Genomic DNA, 14,515 nt, shown 5'->3' on the forward strand with positions numbered 1-14,515 from the left:
TGGCTCTATGGCTTCCGCCTCAAGCGCTAGAATGGCTCTGGTTTTAGCGGAGCAATGCCCCAGATGGGCAGAGCATCGCCCTCTGGCAAGCATGCTGGGTGGATCCCAGTTGGGCACATGTGGAAGTCTGTCTGACTGCCTCTCCTCTTCTAACTTCAAAAAAATACAAAAAAAAGAAAGAAAGAAAATAAAAAACCCAAAAAACAAACAAACAAAAACTTGAGTTCAATAACTTTATGTAATACATTTTTTCTTTCAAATTTCGGCCCCCAAAATTAAGGTACGTCTTATACATGGGGAATGCGGTAACTGTGCCAAAAAGGCAAATCTCAGATACAGACAGAATGACCATTCAAAGCTAACATGCGAAGTAGCTGACGTGTATGGATGTAGTCCTAAACAAAATAAATCCAGACTAGAGAACTGGGAACTCAAGCAAAGATTCGGAATAGATGTCTGATTCTTCTCTGAACATAAAACTGTAAATATTAATGACATCCCAGGCATCTGTTTCAGAATTAGTACAGTTTTTTTCAGTGAACCAGACTCGAAACCTCTGAGTTTGTACATAGTGCTACTTTCTGTCCTGCCGCAGAATGCCAAGCTAACAAGGATAAATGGCAGAAGAGCTCACTGAGTTCTGAGACAGGGGCCAGGATGGAAATAGAAAAGTTTCCACGTAGGTAAGAGAATGAAAAAGCTGTGCTTAAATAATTACGGGATCTCAGTGTTGCTGAGACTACAGGCAAGTTGTCACTGGAATTTTCTGAGCGTGTGAGCTCAAAATATGCAGCTAGGAGCAAACGCTAACAAAACATTAAGGGTCCTCAGGAAGGGACGTGCAAACAAAACTGTACAAACTGTAATGTACTCAGAACCTTCCAGGCAATTCCAATTGCCATATTCTGGGACTCACTGAGGAAGGGTCAGAGCTGCATCTGAAGGACCTGCTGGGTTGGGGGAGGGGGTGCCCTGTCACGATTCCCTGAGAGGACAGTGTGGGGTGACGTTCTGTAAGGGGAGAACTGGGGTGTGTACAGTGAACATTCTAGACTGTTGACAGCACCAGCTCCGCGCTCAGCACCCAGCCTGCCCGCCTCTTCTCACTCACTGGTCATGATCACTCCATGAAGTGAGGGCTAGTTATGAGCCCACTTTAAGGAAGAAGGAACCGAGGATTAGAGAGGTTAAATAACATGCTAGTAAGGGGCAGAAATTCCAACCCAGGCTGTGCGACTCCCGAGACTGAGACTGGCTACGCTAACCTCCATTTTTTTAGGCTTTTCATACAACTCTGATTTCCTGTCTCCGTGGGGCCAGACCAACATTAGTAATCAGAGGCTCCTTTTTGATTGTGCCCGGGTCGGGCCCCTTCCCCTGTGTCTGCCCCTCACCAGCCCCTCTTCTAGGACACAGGAGCCGTGCTCTCCCTGTCCTTGTCATGTTCCCCCTCAAAGAGACCGCTCAAAGCCTCCAAGTTGGGTAGAGACTGAGAGTATAGCACACTTTGAACGTGTAATGTGATGAAAGTGAATTTAAGATACACGAATTTCCAAACGCCTATAAAATCAAGGAATTTCTCATCCCTCATCCCAGGAGGTACAGGCTGACAATATAAATGAGCTAAAAAAAGCTTGAACTAAGTTCTTGAATGATAAACGAGAACGGGTTGTGAAAGGACACGGGGGGTGTCTAGGGCCACCTCCAAGCCTTTGGACATAGTAAAGCGCTGAAATCACATCCTTTAGTGTTACTCTCCAAGGTCATTTTCATGCCGGATGAATTAGGGTCTAACCTATGTAGAAATACTTTACTTAACTTTCTCTACATTTCCACATGTCAAAAATTTTATTGGGGAACCTGTGGAGGGGAAAAGGCAAGCTTGTAAAAAGTTGATGAGCTGATTTCCAAAGCAAAGAAAAATATAACAATGACAAGAAGACGAGGAGGGAAATGATAATATTTGCAAATACCATAAATTTTTTTTTTCTAGAGACAAGAGTTACGAATGATCAATAACCCTATCAGAGCCTAATAACATAGGAAAAATAATAAATAAATGAATAAAAAGCTTATGCAGTGAAGACTGTTATAGGTCCGAAGCAGGGCCTTCATATACATATGTAGTTAACAGCTCTGATACGCAGTAGATAGTTCACAACAAGGCTTTCTCCTATTTCCCATTCACTGCAGCCCATTCTCGTAACCCTTCCAATAATGTTTAATAGACATCATTAATCTATACTCATTATCAGTACATTTACTTCCCAGACTGAAGAGTGATTAGCATTAGCAATAAGAGATCATTAAGCATCTATTATGAGTTGGGGTCCTGTGATAGTTCCTGGCTACACATCTAGTTGTCCTCAAAGTGTGGCAATTGTTTTAAGCATCTACTTATTTTCAAATAATACCAAGTCTGATCAATGTCACCCCATTACATTTAATTTCTAAATAAAAAATAATATTTATACCAAGAGTAATCAGTTAATTTTAGTTGACCAACCAATAAAATCAAGATAACAACAAAATATGAACTATTAGATTTCCTTCTTATTTTATCTTTATTTATTGAAAAATTTGAGAAACAAATTCTCATCTGGAATATACATTCTATCCCCTTCAGCATAAAACCCAATATCTTTCTATAGTTAGTCTGGCCCAGGGTGGTCACTGTCCTGCTGCTCTCTGCACTCCAACTTCACTGGTTTTCTTTATTTTTATTTTTATTTTTATTTTATTTTATTTTATTTTTTTATTTTTATTTTTTGTATTTTTCTGAAGCTGGAAATGGGGAGAGACAGTCAGACAGACTCCCGCATGTGCCCGACCGGGATCCACCTGGCACGCCCACTAGGGGCGACGCTCTGCCCACCAGGGGGCGATGCTCTGCCCCTCCGGGGCATCGCTCTACCACGACCAGAGCCACTCTAGCGCCTGGGGCAGAGGCCAAGGAGCCATCCCCAGCGCCCGGGCCATCTTTGCTCCAATGGAGCCTTGGCTGCGGGAGGGGAAGAGAGAGACAGAGAGGAAGGAAGGGGGGGTGGGGGGTGGAGAAGCAAATGGGTGCTTCTCCTATGTGCCCTGGCTGGGAATCGAACCCGGGTCCCCCGCATGCCAGGCTGATGCTCTACTGCTGAGCCAACCGGCCAGGGCCTATTTTTATTTATTTTTTTATTTTCTTTTTTTAGGTGAGAGTATAGGGGATAGTGAAGCAGACTCCTGTATATGTCCCACCTGGGATGCACCTGGCAACCCCATCTGGGACCAATGCTGAAGTACCAAGCTATTTCTAGCACCTGAGGCTGATGCACTCCAACATAGCTATCTTCAGCACCCAGGGCCAAGCTTGAACCAATCAAACCACTGGCTGTGGGAGGGGAAGAGGTAGAGAAAGGGGAGAGAGAGAGAGGGTGAAGCAGATGGTCACTTTCCCTGTGTGCCCTGACTGGGAACCAAACCTGGGACGTCCATACACCTGGCTGATGCTCTATCCACTGAGCGACCAGCCAGAGCCTCACTGGTTTTCATTTCAGCACCTCAAATGCTCTAAGTTCTTTCCCACAGCAAGATGTTTGCACATATGGCTCCCTCTTCCTAATCAGCTTTTTCTTCTGCCACCTTTGTTGGTTGGATCTTTCTCAACTATCACCTCCCGAGAAAAATAAATAACTATGTGGAATCAGAAGGTAAGTGGTATTTGTCAAAAACCTATTAAGTAAAAATAGAAAACTCTCTCATCTATCAACATAAATCTTTATAAATAAAAAAACTAGAATTGTTTTCTATCCACTTCATCCCTCCACAAAATGTTCACTTAATCCACTCAAAGTGGATTATTAATCCAAAACCTAAATTCGGGAGACCAAAAATAAACCACCATTGAGTTTTTTCTTGTTGAAATGTTCAGTTTTTCACTCTCATTGTTCATTTAAAACAGTCCTATGGCTTGATAGATTGGTGTGAGTTTAAATATATGTGGGAATTTCTTCCTTCTCCTGCTAGCCATGAAGAAACGTTTGGCAGATGGGTCATCACACAATACAAAGTGGGAAGCATAGGGGTTTTCTGGTTGTTGTCTTGCTTGTTTGTGCCTTGGACCATTGTCCAATTCCAGGTTTTCAAGTGGACCCAATGTTTGGTCTTTCACTCCACTGTTAGCTGGATTGCCCCCGCCCCATACTCACTCCCCTCTCCTCTGTGCATCATTTAGGACCATATTCTGGAAGCTCCTGCACATGGAGCCCACAGCAGAGAAAACCCAGTTGCGTGGGTTTGCATTACGAGGCTAAGCCAGTCCCCCATCTGGGCATGAGGTCCCAGTGTTTTTCCGCCCCGGATTATTGTATTATTAAAAGTCAGCGGTATTTCCTGGCCTACAGGAATGAGTCTGTGCCCCCCCCCCCCCCACAAGGCTGAGAAGAGTGTTTCCAACGCGGCCAGAAGAGAAGGCAGATTGTGCTGGAAATTCACTGCAGTGCACTATGCTACGAGACTCCCAAGAAAGCCACTTCCTCACTCAATCTTTGCTTCCAGATGTGCCACCTTTTACTTTATGCATATGTACATTCTTAAGCTACTAGCAGTGAGCTTCCTAGTTGTTTAATTTTTTCATGACCTATTATGCTGGTATCTTTTATAATATCTGACAGTGCATCATAGTCATGCAGCAACTGTTTTCTCTTCCAATATTTGTACACACATATTCCTTTAATGTTGCAGAATGCTTGGAGCTAAGCAACAACCACATTTTTTGGCTGATGATCCAAGTGCTAAAAGACTGTTACATTTTATCTTTCACAGGGAGGGAAACAGAGCTATGAGTCCCATGGATTTAAGTAGTGATGCATGAATTTTTGTTGGCATTAAAAGTCAGCTGGAGCCTTCCTCCTTAAACACAAAAGCTAAAACCCTGCTGACTGCAAATTCTTAGACCACATCCCTGGAGATACTGAATGTCAGTTCAGGAATTTGTTGTTGTTTTTTAAACTAGGGCCCTAGGTCAGTGGTCCCCAACCCCTGGGTTGCGGACTGGTACCTACCGGTCCATGGGCCATTTGGTACCGGTCTGCAGAGAAAGAATAAATAACTTACATTATTTCCGTTTTATTTATATTTAAGTCTGAACGATGTTTTATTTTTAAAAAATGACCAGATTCCCTCTGTTACATCCGTCTAAGACTCACTCTTGACGCTTGTCTCGGTCACGTGATACATTTATCCATCCTACCCTAAAGGCCAGTCTGTGAAAATATTTTCTGACATTAAACCAGTCCGTGGGCCCTGGCCGGTTGGCTCAGCGATAGAGCGTCAGCCTGGCATGCGGGGGACCCGGGTTCGATTCCCGGCCAGGGCACATAGGAGAAGCGCCCATTTGCTTCTCCACCCCCCTTTCCTCTCTGTCTCTCTCTTCCCCTCCCGCAGCCAAGGCTCCATTGGAGCAAAGATGGCCCGGGCGCTGGGGATGGCTCCTTGGCCTCTGCCCCAGGCGCTAGAGCGGCTCTGGTCGCGGCAGAGCGACGCCCTGGAGGGGCAGAGCATCGCCCCCTGGTGGGCGTGCCGGGTGGATCCCGGTCGGGCGCATGCGGGAGTCTGTCTGACTGTCTCTCCCCGTTTCCAGCTTCAGAAAAGTACACACACACACACACAAAAGACAAACAAACAAAAAAAAACCGGTCCGTGGCCCAAAAAAGGTTGGAGACCACTGCCCTAGGTGACCAGGAGAAAGGCCCACGGGTCATTGCTCTGAGAAACCCTAGAATGCAGAAGAGCTGTTTTAGTTATTCTCCACCTCTCTGTTCGGCTGTCATCGCAGAAGGCTACCCATGGAGAGTTAAGATTCCTCCTGTGAGTGAACTGAGCATTCTGCAGCGGGAAATTTTGGGATGCCTCCGGAAAGAGATAAAGGCAAATGCTTTGTTTCAAAAAACGCTCTCATTTCATCATCTGGCTGCCTTCTTTTCCTCCTCCTTCTCCTTCTTGTTCTCCCTAGCTTCCTCCTTCTTTTTGGTTGAGTTCTGCATCATCCTCTTCTCTATTACCCACCCTCCTTTCCAAAAGCAGTTGCAACGTTGTCAGGTGACTTTTTAGAAAGGCGGAGTAGGTAAGTATCAACTATTAGCAGACCTGAGAGGTAACGTTCAGAACTTCAGAAAAGTCAAGAGGCCACCATCTCCAGAGTCTCAGCATCGGTTGGGGATAGATTGCCTTCCTTATTGGCAAGGTGACTGTGGCTGGCATGAGGTGGAGAGGTGGGGACATTCAGTAGCACACCACTGCTCCCATCCCAGCAAGGGAGTATTCCTCCCCGCCGGACTCTGCACAGACACCCCTCCAGCATTCCCAGAGACGGGCACACACACAGCAGTCCACAGAGCCACGCTGTCCCACCAAATTCAAAGCCAACTAACTGCCCAGTGGAAACCTCCAGGAACTGATTATCAAGATTAGTCACCAGGGTCACTCCCAGCCTAGGAATGGCAGAGCTTTTGAAGTAGCAGTTGGGGAATGTGAGGGTAGCACGCCTGATTTAAGAGTTTGCTAACACAGACGAGGCTCTTTACAAGGAAGGTCTTTCTTTCACTCCTTTATCGGTGAAGCAAACCAGCTGCCCTGTTATTCTTGACACTGTAATCTGACCAGTAAAATGGCAGTTGGTTAACAACATCCTCTTGCCAAGCCAGGAAATGATGAAAAAATGTCTCCATGGACCCTGTGGGGGATAAACCGAGGGACATGCTTAGTGTCTTTTGAACAGTTAGCTGTTGGCGATGGGAGGAAAGAAGTTGCAAATATGGATGAATGATTAACAGTGAGGTTTCTATCCTGGTCGTTTGTATCCATCCTTCTTGTGGCTGCAGAACTGTCTTCACAGAATAATCCCCCCCAAAAGAAAAGAGAATGGAACTTTGAAAAGCTGTTCTTTTTTCCAAAAGCAGAACAGCCCCGTCCTCTTGTGCTGCCGTTGGGGGTCAGACCTCCGTCTTGCCTTGCGGAATAGGGCATTCACCTTCCACCTGGGAGCCTGGTTGCTAAGAATATAGAGAGTTCTCTCCACCGAGCAGGACTGAGCAGTTCTTCTTCAGGGTTACCTGTATGTTTCCCTTTCAGTTCTCCCCAGAGCCACCTGAAAGCTTCAAGTACATCCTTTTCGCTCATGCCTCTTGGACTATCAATTGATTCTAAGTGCGGGGGAGGAGCAAATACCGCAGTGTATTAACCACCAATGGAATCACCAAAGAGATTCTACAAATCTGCCAAAGCCTCCCCAGTGAAGCGTATCCCCAGGCTGACGTCCTGAGCTATCAGGCATTGATTGGCGACTGATGTCACATAGAGGTCTGACCAGTGATTTGCATCCACACCTTATCAAAGTGACTCATCTGCATCTGTGGATTTGTTCTGCTCCTGGTGCTCACTGTCCCCGAGAATGCCCAAGAACGTCTGTGCTGGGCTTACTCTTGTTACTACTGAAGGCTGGTCTGCTGCTGTCGTCTCCTGGACCCATTTTAGAGTTAATACAACCATTTTAGTTCATGTCCCTATAAGGGATTGATTCTCCCATTGCTCTACCTCCAAGACCCCAGACTGAAGCTGGTAGAAGTTCTGCTATTTCTAGCCAAGACAAAAAAAAGTAAATAAACAAAACAAATTGGCTCAAAACATTTTCTCATTTGGTATATTTTAATTCTATAGAACATATCTGTTGTGGAAAATAGCTTGACCAAAACCGTCCTATCCAAGTCCTGCAAAAGCATGAAATACTCTGGGGGAAAATAGAAAGCAACTGAGCGAACAGGCTCCTAGAATTATAGAGGCGTGGCCTACAGATCAATCAGCTCTCCTATTCAATGGGGGAAAGAGACCTATTTCAGTAATTCAGGAAAGTGAATTCATTTGACCAAGGTCAGAAAATTAGTGGCAGAACCAGGCTTAAATCATAGTCTCTGGAAACTAAGCCAGAAGTTTTCATTTCCACACCTGGTCTACCACTGGCAGTCTCTCTTCTCAAAGAGTTCTAAAGTAATTATAAGTTGTCTGATGAGGATACCAATGGCCTTTTGGCAGAGCTAACCCTTGACCCATCAGATCATCATGAAATGGTCTTAGTATTCCCAGCTCTCTTGGCTAATTTCATCATGTTTCATTGGAGCTGGAAAAATTCCCCTTTTTCTTCGGTTGGTGGCCATTCAAACCAAAAGGTTGTCATCATCAAAGGCCATGCTGGGGTGGTGAAAGTGCTTTACCCACTTATGTTCACCTCTAAGAGCTATTCAAGACCTGCTCTTCACCCCTTTATCTGCTCCAGTCTGGGCTGCTAAGGCAGAGAGACCACTTCTCCCCCGTGGAAAGCTATCACAGCTTTATCTCTAGGGGTACCCAAGTGTGATGTCTAATCTCATCTCATATGCTTCCCCAAAACTATCAGTGTCAGTGGCTGCCTGAAGCTCTCATTCATTCACAGACTTTTCGAATAGCTGCTAGGACCTGTATTTGCTACTGAAATCTATGGCACACATATGTGGTGCCTGCCACCTAGAAGGGGCTCAGTAGAGTGTTTTTTGAATGGATGTTTTGATGACAAAGCACGTGGTATACAATTAGAAACATTTTGTTGGAAGGTAGTATACTCTATCACAAAGCATCACACCCTTCATATTCCTGTGAAATTTGAAAAATCCCTGATTGCCTCCCAGAGCTATTATGAAGAGAAAACCATAAATTACAGGACGGTAAAGACAACAGAGAGAGAAACTGCATGTTGTTTAAATAGAAGCAAGCAACAGGACTTGCTAATTATAAAGAAGAAGTAGTAATACGATGGAACTGTGATAAAAAGAGAATTGATGGGTTGGAGGAAGAAAGAAGGTGGGGGGAGCTATATTCAGAACATAGCCGTGACTGAGAATATCCTTAAGCCAAGAAAATTTGGAAAATGACACAATCCAAATGTCAATCAAGAATATGATAGCAGCATCATTTTTAGTTATAAAAACCATTATCCTTTTCTGTTTGAGTGTGTGTGTGTGTGTGTGTGTATCTTTATTCTAGGAAAGGAGCTGTGGATGCAATCACAAAGCAGAGAAAGCCAGGTCTTTGGAGGACTAGTTTTATGAGGACCACATTCTGAATCAGCACAAACAAGTCCCTGTCAGCTCACTGATAGTGCACGGATTACGAGTGTGACCCAGCGGAAAAACCTCTCCGCTGCCAAACTAGTCATTGGAACTTTGATAAGAAGGTGACAAGTTAGCAGTGGGTACAAGCTCAGAGATGCATTAAAATTCAAGGTGGGGGGGGGGACTAACAAAGAGGAAGTGGTGGTAGATTACTCCATCCTTCTCCTTATCACTATAAAATGGTTCACAATCTCTACTTTCCCTGTATCCTCTAAAACTCCCAAGCGATGATCACTAATGATCTCTTTGTTCTAAATACACGGGCATTTTTTCAGAACCGATCTTCATGCTCTGTTGGCAACATTCCCCACTGCTGACTGTCCCTTCGTCTGTGGAACCTGATTCCCCCTCTTTTCTCTCCGGCTGTTCCTATTTCCTCTCCTACATGGCCTCTGTCCTTTAATTTGGGAGTTGCTGGGAGGCACTGTCCTATCTTCTCCTCTTACCCTAGGTATGTATTCCAGTGAAATATTATTTCTTCTTGAACTCAAGGTACCATCTCTATGCTGATGACTCTCAAAGCTCTTTCTAGCTAAGATCTTGCAGTCCCGGAGATCCAACTGTTCATTGACTGACTGCACGTGACTGAGCACCAGGAATCTACACCCCAACAAGTCCATCTACCCCTTTGCATTACTGCTAAGGAACAACCCATCTGGCACCCAGGTAATTTGGTCAGACTCCTGAGCCTCATTCTGGACTCTTCCCTCTTCTTTAGACCACAGATATTTACTGAGGGTCAACATGGACCAGCCGCTATGCTAGGTGGGCCCCGGGAGGGAGTGGTAAATGAAGTCAGAAGGGTCCTTGCCCTCCCGGACCTTATGGTCATGGACACCTCCTGCTGACACTGCCCTCACACTATTCTTCGGAAGCCCCCTTCCCTCTGACCTGGCTGCCACCTTCCTACTTGGGGCACCATCACTCCTTGCCTTGATTGCTTCCCAACTCGTTCCTCTGATCCTCGCCATGCCTTTTCCACAATTCTAACCATTTCCACAATTCAGGGAGACAAATCTGCCTAAAACCAATGTTATCGCACCATCTCTGCTCAAGTATGCTTCAGGGGCTCCTGCTGCTCTTCGGGTAAGGGGAGGACTACTCATGGAATGGCCAAAAGGAAGGGCGTGGCTAAGGCCCGCAGGAACCCGGGAAGGAAGACAACACGTGTCCCTCCAGACTGAAAGTCTTTACTACGTAGTTGTTCAACATTGTTAATCAGAAAAAAAAAAAACCCAAAACTGATTATATTAATAAAAATTAAACATCCATTTATATCTAAAGTGAAGAAATGCCATATGCATTGACTCCAACACAGCATCTTTCTTATGCGCATGTGCTTCACACACGCTCAAGGGTAGATCCTGCTCTACATATCGGCAGGTCATGTAACCCACTCTCGTTGTTTTCACGTTGTGGATGTCTTCCTGTATCATTAAACATTCTTTGACCACATCATTTGGATGACTGCACGGTATGTAATTTGTTTATTTAAAAATTTTATCTTTTCCAAAGTGATATTTGCACAAGGCAAAAAAAAAAAAAAATCAGATCACATTAAAGAGTTTATAATAAAAAATCACAGTACCTCATGCCACCTGTCCCCACTTCACCCCTGGTCCCCAGAAGCAGCCATTTAAGCTTTTTTTTTTAATATTTTATTTATTGATTTTTTAGAGAGAGAGGAGTGAGAGAGAGAGAGACAGCGAGAGAGAGAAGGGGGAGGAGCAGGAAGCATCAACTCCCATATGTGCCTTGACCAGGCAAGCCCAAGGTTTCGAACCGGCGACCTCAGTGTTCCAGGTTGACGCTTTTATCCCACTGCGCCACCACAGGTCGGGCCACCATTTAAGAATTCTTTAGCTCACCTGACCTGTGGTGGCGCAGTGGATAAAGCGTCGACCTGGAAATGCTGAGGTCGCTGGTTCGAAAACCTGGGCTTGCCGGTCAAGGCACATATGGGAGTTGATGCTTCCTGCTCCTCCCCCCCTTCTCTTTCTCTCTCTCTCTCTCTCTCTCTTTTCTCTCTCCTTTCTAAAATGAATAAATAAAATAAAAATAAAAAAATTTAAAAAAGGAAAATATTCTTTAAAAAAAAAAAAAAAAGAATTCTTTAGCTCAGTGGTCCCCAACCCCGGGCCGCAGACCGGTACTGGTCCTTGGGCCATTTGGTACCAGTCTGCAGAGAAAGAATAAATAACTTACATTATTTCTGTTTTATTTATATTTAAGTCTGAACGATGTTTTATTTTTAAAAAATGACCAGATTCCCTCTGTTACATCCGTCTAAGACTCACTCTTGACGCTTGTCTCGGTCACGTGATACATTTATCTGTCCCACCCTAAAGGCCAGTCCGTGAAAATATTTTCTGACATTAAACCAGTCCGTGGCCCAAAAAAGGTTGGGGGCCACTGCTTTAGCTGTTGCTTCTTCTAATTTCTTTCCACATTTCCAAATAATATGGGTATGCAAATTCCTGTTTGCATCTGACTGGGCTGGGGTGCCTGCTGCAAACGGACCCCTCTAGTAAGACACCACCTGCTCTCTGAGGACTTCCCCAACGAACCCTAAGCCCCTTCCTCTGCCCAGCACTGTTTTACGCACAAGAGCATCCAGTAACTTTTTCCTGAATGAATAAACCAAGTCACCGTCATGAGGAGTCAACTAAATGTTTTCATACTATGTATGAAAAAAGATTACAAGCTTCTACCATTAAGTATCAAGCACCCGAAAAGGCCACCACAGTTAACATCAGACACCATTGCCAGCCTAGACGTAGACACACAGCAAAAGGATATTTAACATTTCCTTCATCTGTTATTTGGCAAAGCCAAGGTAATGTAACTGAATCCACCCATTTCCTCTTGTGCAGGGGTTTCTAATGGTGATGAAAAGAACTTTAGGCTGACCTTCTAATGACTCTTGACTTATCTCACCTGTTCTTTGTCACAAACGTGTTTAAAATTTTAATACATATGAATAAATTACTAGGACACAACCTGGAATAAGTATAGAGTTCTTACATAAAAGTCAACAAGCTTTGAAACAAAAAGATAAGTTTCTTGGCTGATTCTCTATTCTCATGACATGTGAATAGCTGAGTTGTTTAAAACACTATGCTTTTAGTATGCAATTAAAAAAAAAACTTCATGTTAACCAGAAATTATATAATTATAGGGCTTAGGGCTAAAGGGGACCCAATGAGTTATATTATCTGGCTTTTAGAGAAGATCTCAAATTAGCACGCTGCAAATTTAAAGTTTAAAAACTGAATAAAGATTTACATTTATAGATTCACATCACTGTTGCCTACCATTTTTATATGTGACATTGCTTATTCAAGGTCAGCTGGTGTTATCCATCCTGATATTCAAAACCTTCCTATTTCAAGTCTTCCTTTTCAATTTACAATTGTAAAGGTCATCTGCTTCCTTCTGCAAGCTGAGGCAGTAATCTGTCTGATCTGTACTGCATATAACCACTTCCTGATACCAGGAATGCTGCAATGCATTTTAAATTGATTCTGCTATTGACTCAATTCTCATTGGACTTAAACTATAGGCTTCTCATTATTAAACATCGTCATCTTCTAGCAAATCTAGGCCAAAGTCTATAAAATTGACTATTTTGTTTCCATTTTAATAATACATTTTAGAACAGCCATTTAACTGAGTTTTCTATAAAGTATCCTCTTTCAAAAATAGTATAAAGATGCTCAACATCGTTAGTCTTTTAGGCAATGCAAATAAAAACCACAATGAGATGCCACTTCACACCAAGATGGTAGAAATTTAAGAAAATAGACAATAATAAGTGTTAACGAGGATGTGGAGAGACTGGAACCCTCACACATTGCCAGTGGGAATGAAAAGTGGAGTAGTCATTAAGGAAAACTCTTCAGCAGCTCCTCAAAAAATTGAAACAGTTACCATATGACCCAGACATTCTGCTTCTAGGTATACATCCAAGAGAAAATATATGTCCACATAAAAACTTGCACAAAATGTTAAAGCAGTATTACTTGTAATAGCCAAAAAGTGGTGACAACCCTCATATCCACAGACAGATGATTGGATGAACAAAATGTGGTCTCTTCAAATAAGGGAATATTACTTGGTCATAAAAAAGGAATAAAGTACTAATACACACTAAATATGGGTAAAATTTGAAATCACTGTGAAGTCAAAGAAGTCAGTCATAAAAGCCCGTGCATTACGTTCCATCTAGATGAAATGTCCATAACAGGTGAATCTATAGTCAGAAAGAGTAGTTGTTTCCTACAGTTAAGAGGCAGGTGGGAGAGGGGAGATGACTAGGGAGTAACTGCTAATGGCTACGGGGTTTCCTTCTTGGTGATAAAGATCATCTAAAATCCATATGAAGATAGTTGCACAACTCTAGTAAATATGCTAAAAATGTTGAATGGCACAATTAAATGGGTGAATTCTATGACATGTAAATTGTATCTCAGTAAAGCTATTTAAAGAAATATAATGGAGTTTAGCACTCTTTCAATGGATAAAAGACACTCATTAAAAAAAAATTGGTCTATTTAGCAAAACAAGGGTATGTAACCTTTCTTCCCCTTCCACATTGTTGCTTTTAGTTCATTTGCAATTTTATCTGCTTGTCCCATGTGATATGTAATCAGAGCTCAGAGCCACATCAGAATGGCCAAAATAGTTCTTTCAAACAAACTTAAAAAAACAGTTGAAGAACATTATCTAACAGTGTGTTAAAAGCACTGCTTTGATGCCATTTTACGAGCTTAAGCCCTTGCTTTCCATTTTAAAATAACAAAAGGGCTTATACAGATAATGTAATTTGAGATTACGAGACTTTTTGTTTTGAAAAATAAAAAAGTCTATCATATTTAGGACAAAGCAAATAGTATTGGGTGTTTTAGAATCCCCACAATAGTGTGGGGTATTGGGAAAAGTTTTCAATTAGAAAGAATCGCGTCTTGGATAAACCTCACTGGCCACGATACTGCCACTGCGCAAAGCTCAGTCATGTTGATTGCCAGAACGTAAGTCCCTGGAGGGAGGATTCCAATGTTCAGCGATTGATGTTAGTGCCAAACTAAAGTGATAGCTCAACCAGAGAGAGAAGTGCATTCTCTAAACTGTTCCTACACTGAACTGGACTTTAAATGGCAGACCGTTTAATGTTCCAAAACAATCAACTGAAAAGTTCCAACATATTTTTATCATCACTGGTTTTTCTGGAATAAGACTATTTCATTTGAAGAAAACACATAAAAAGGCCTGACCTGTGGTGGCGCAGTGGATAAAGCGTCGACCTGGAAATGTGGAGGTCGCCGGTTCGAAACCCT

General features: G+C 43.1%; 1 pseudogene; it reads right to left on the minus strand.

Moving 5' to 3' along the window:
* Positions 1 to 14,021: 14,021 nt before the first annotated feature.
* Positions 14,022 to 14,187, minus strand: LOC136311302 (U4 spliceosomal RNA; annotated as a pseudogene).
* Positions 14,188 to 14,515: the final 328 nt, after the last annotated feature.

The sequence above is a fragment of the Saccopteryx bilineata genome, chromosome 7 (genome assembly GCF_036850765.1).
Source record: "Saccopteryx bilineata isolate mSacBil1 chromosome 7, mSacBil1_pri_phased_curated, whole genome shotgun sequence".
Classification (NCBI taxonomy): Eukaryota; Metazoa; Chordata; class Mammalia; order Chiroptera; family Emballonuridae; genus Saccopteryx; species Saccopteryx bilineata.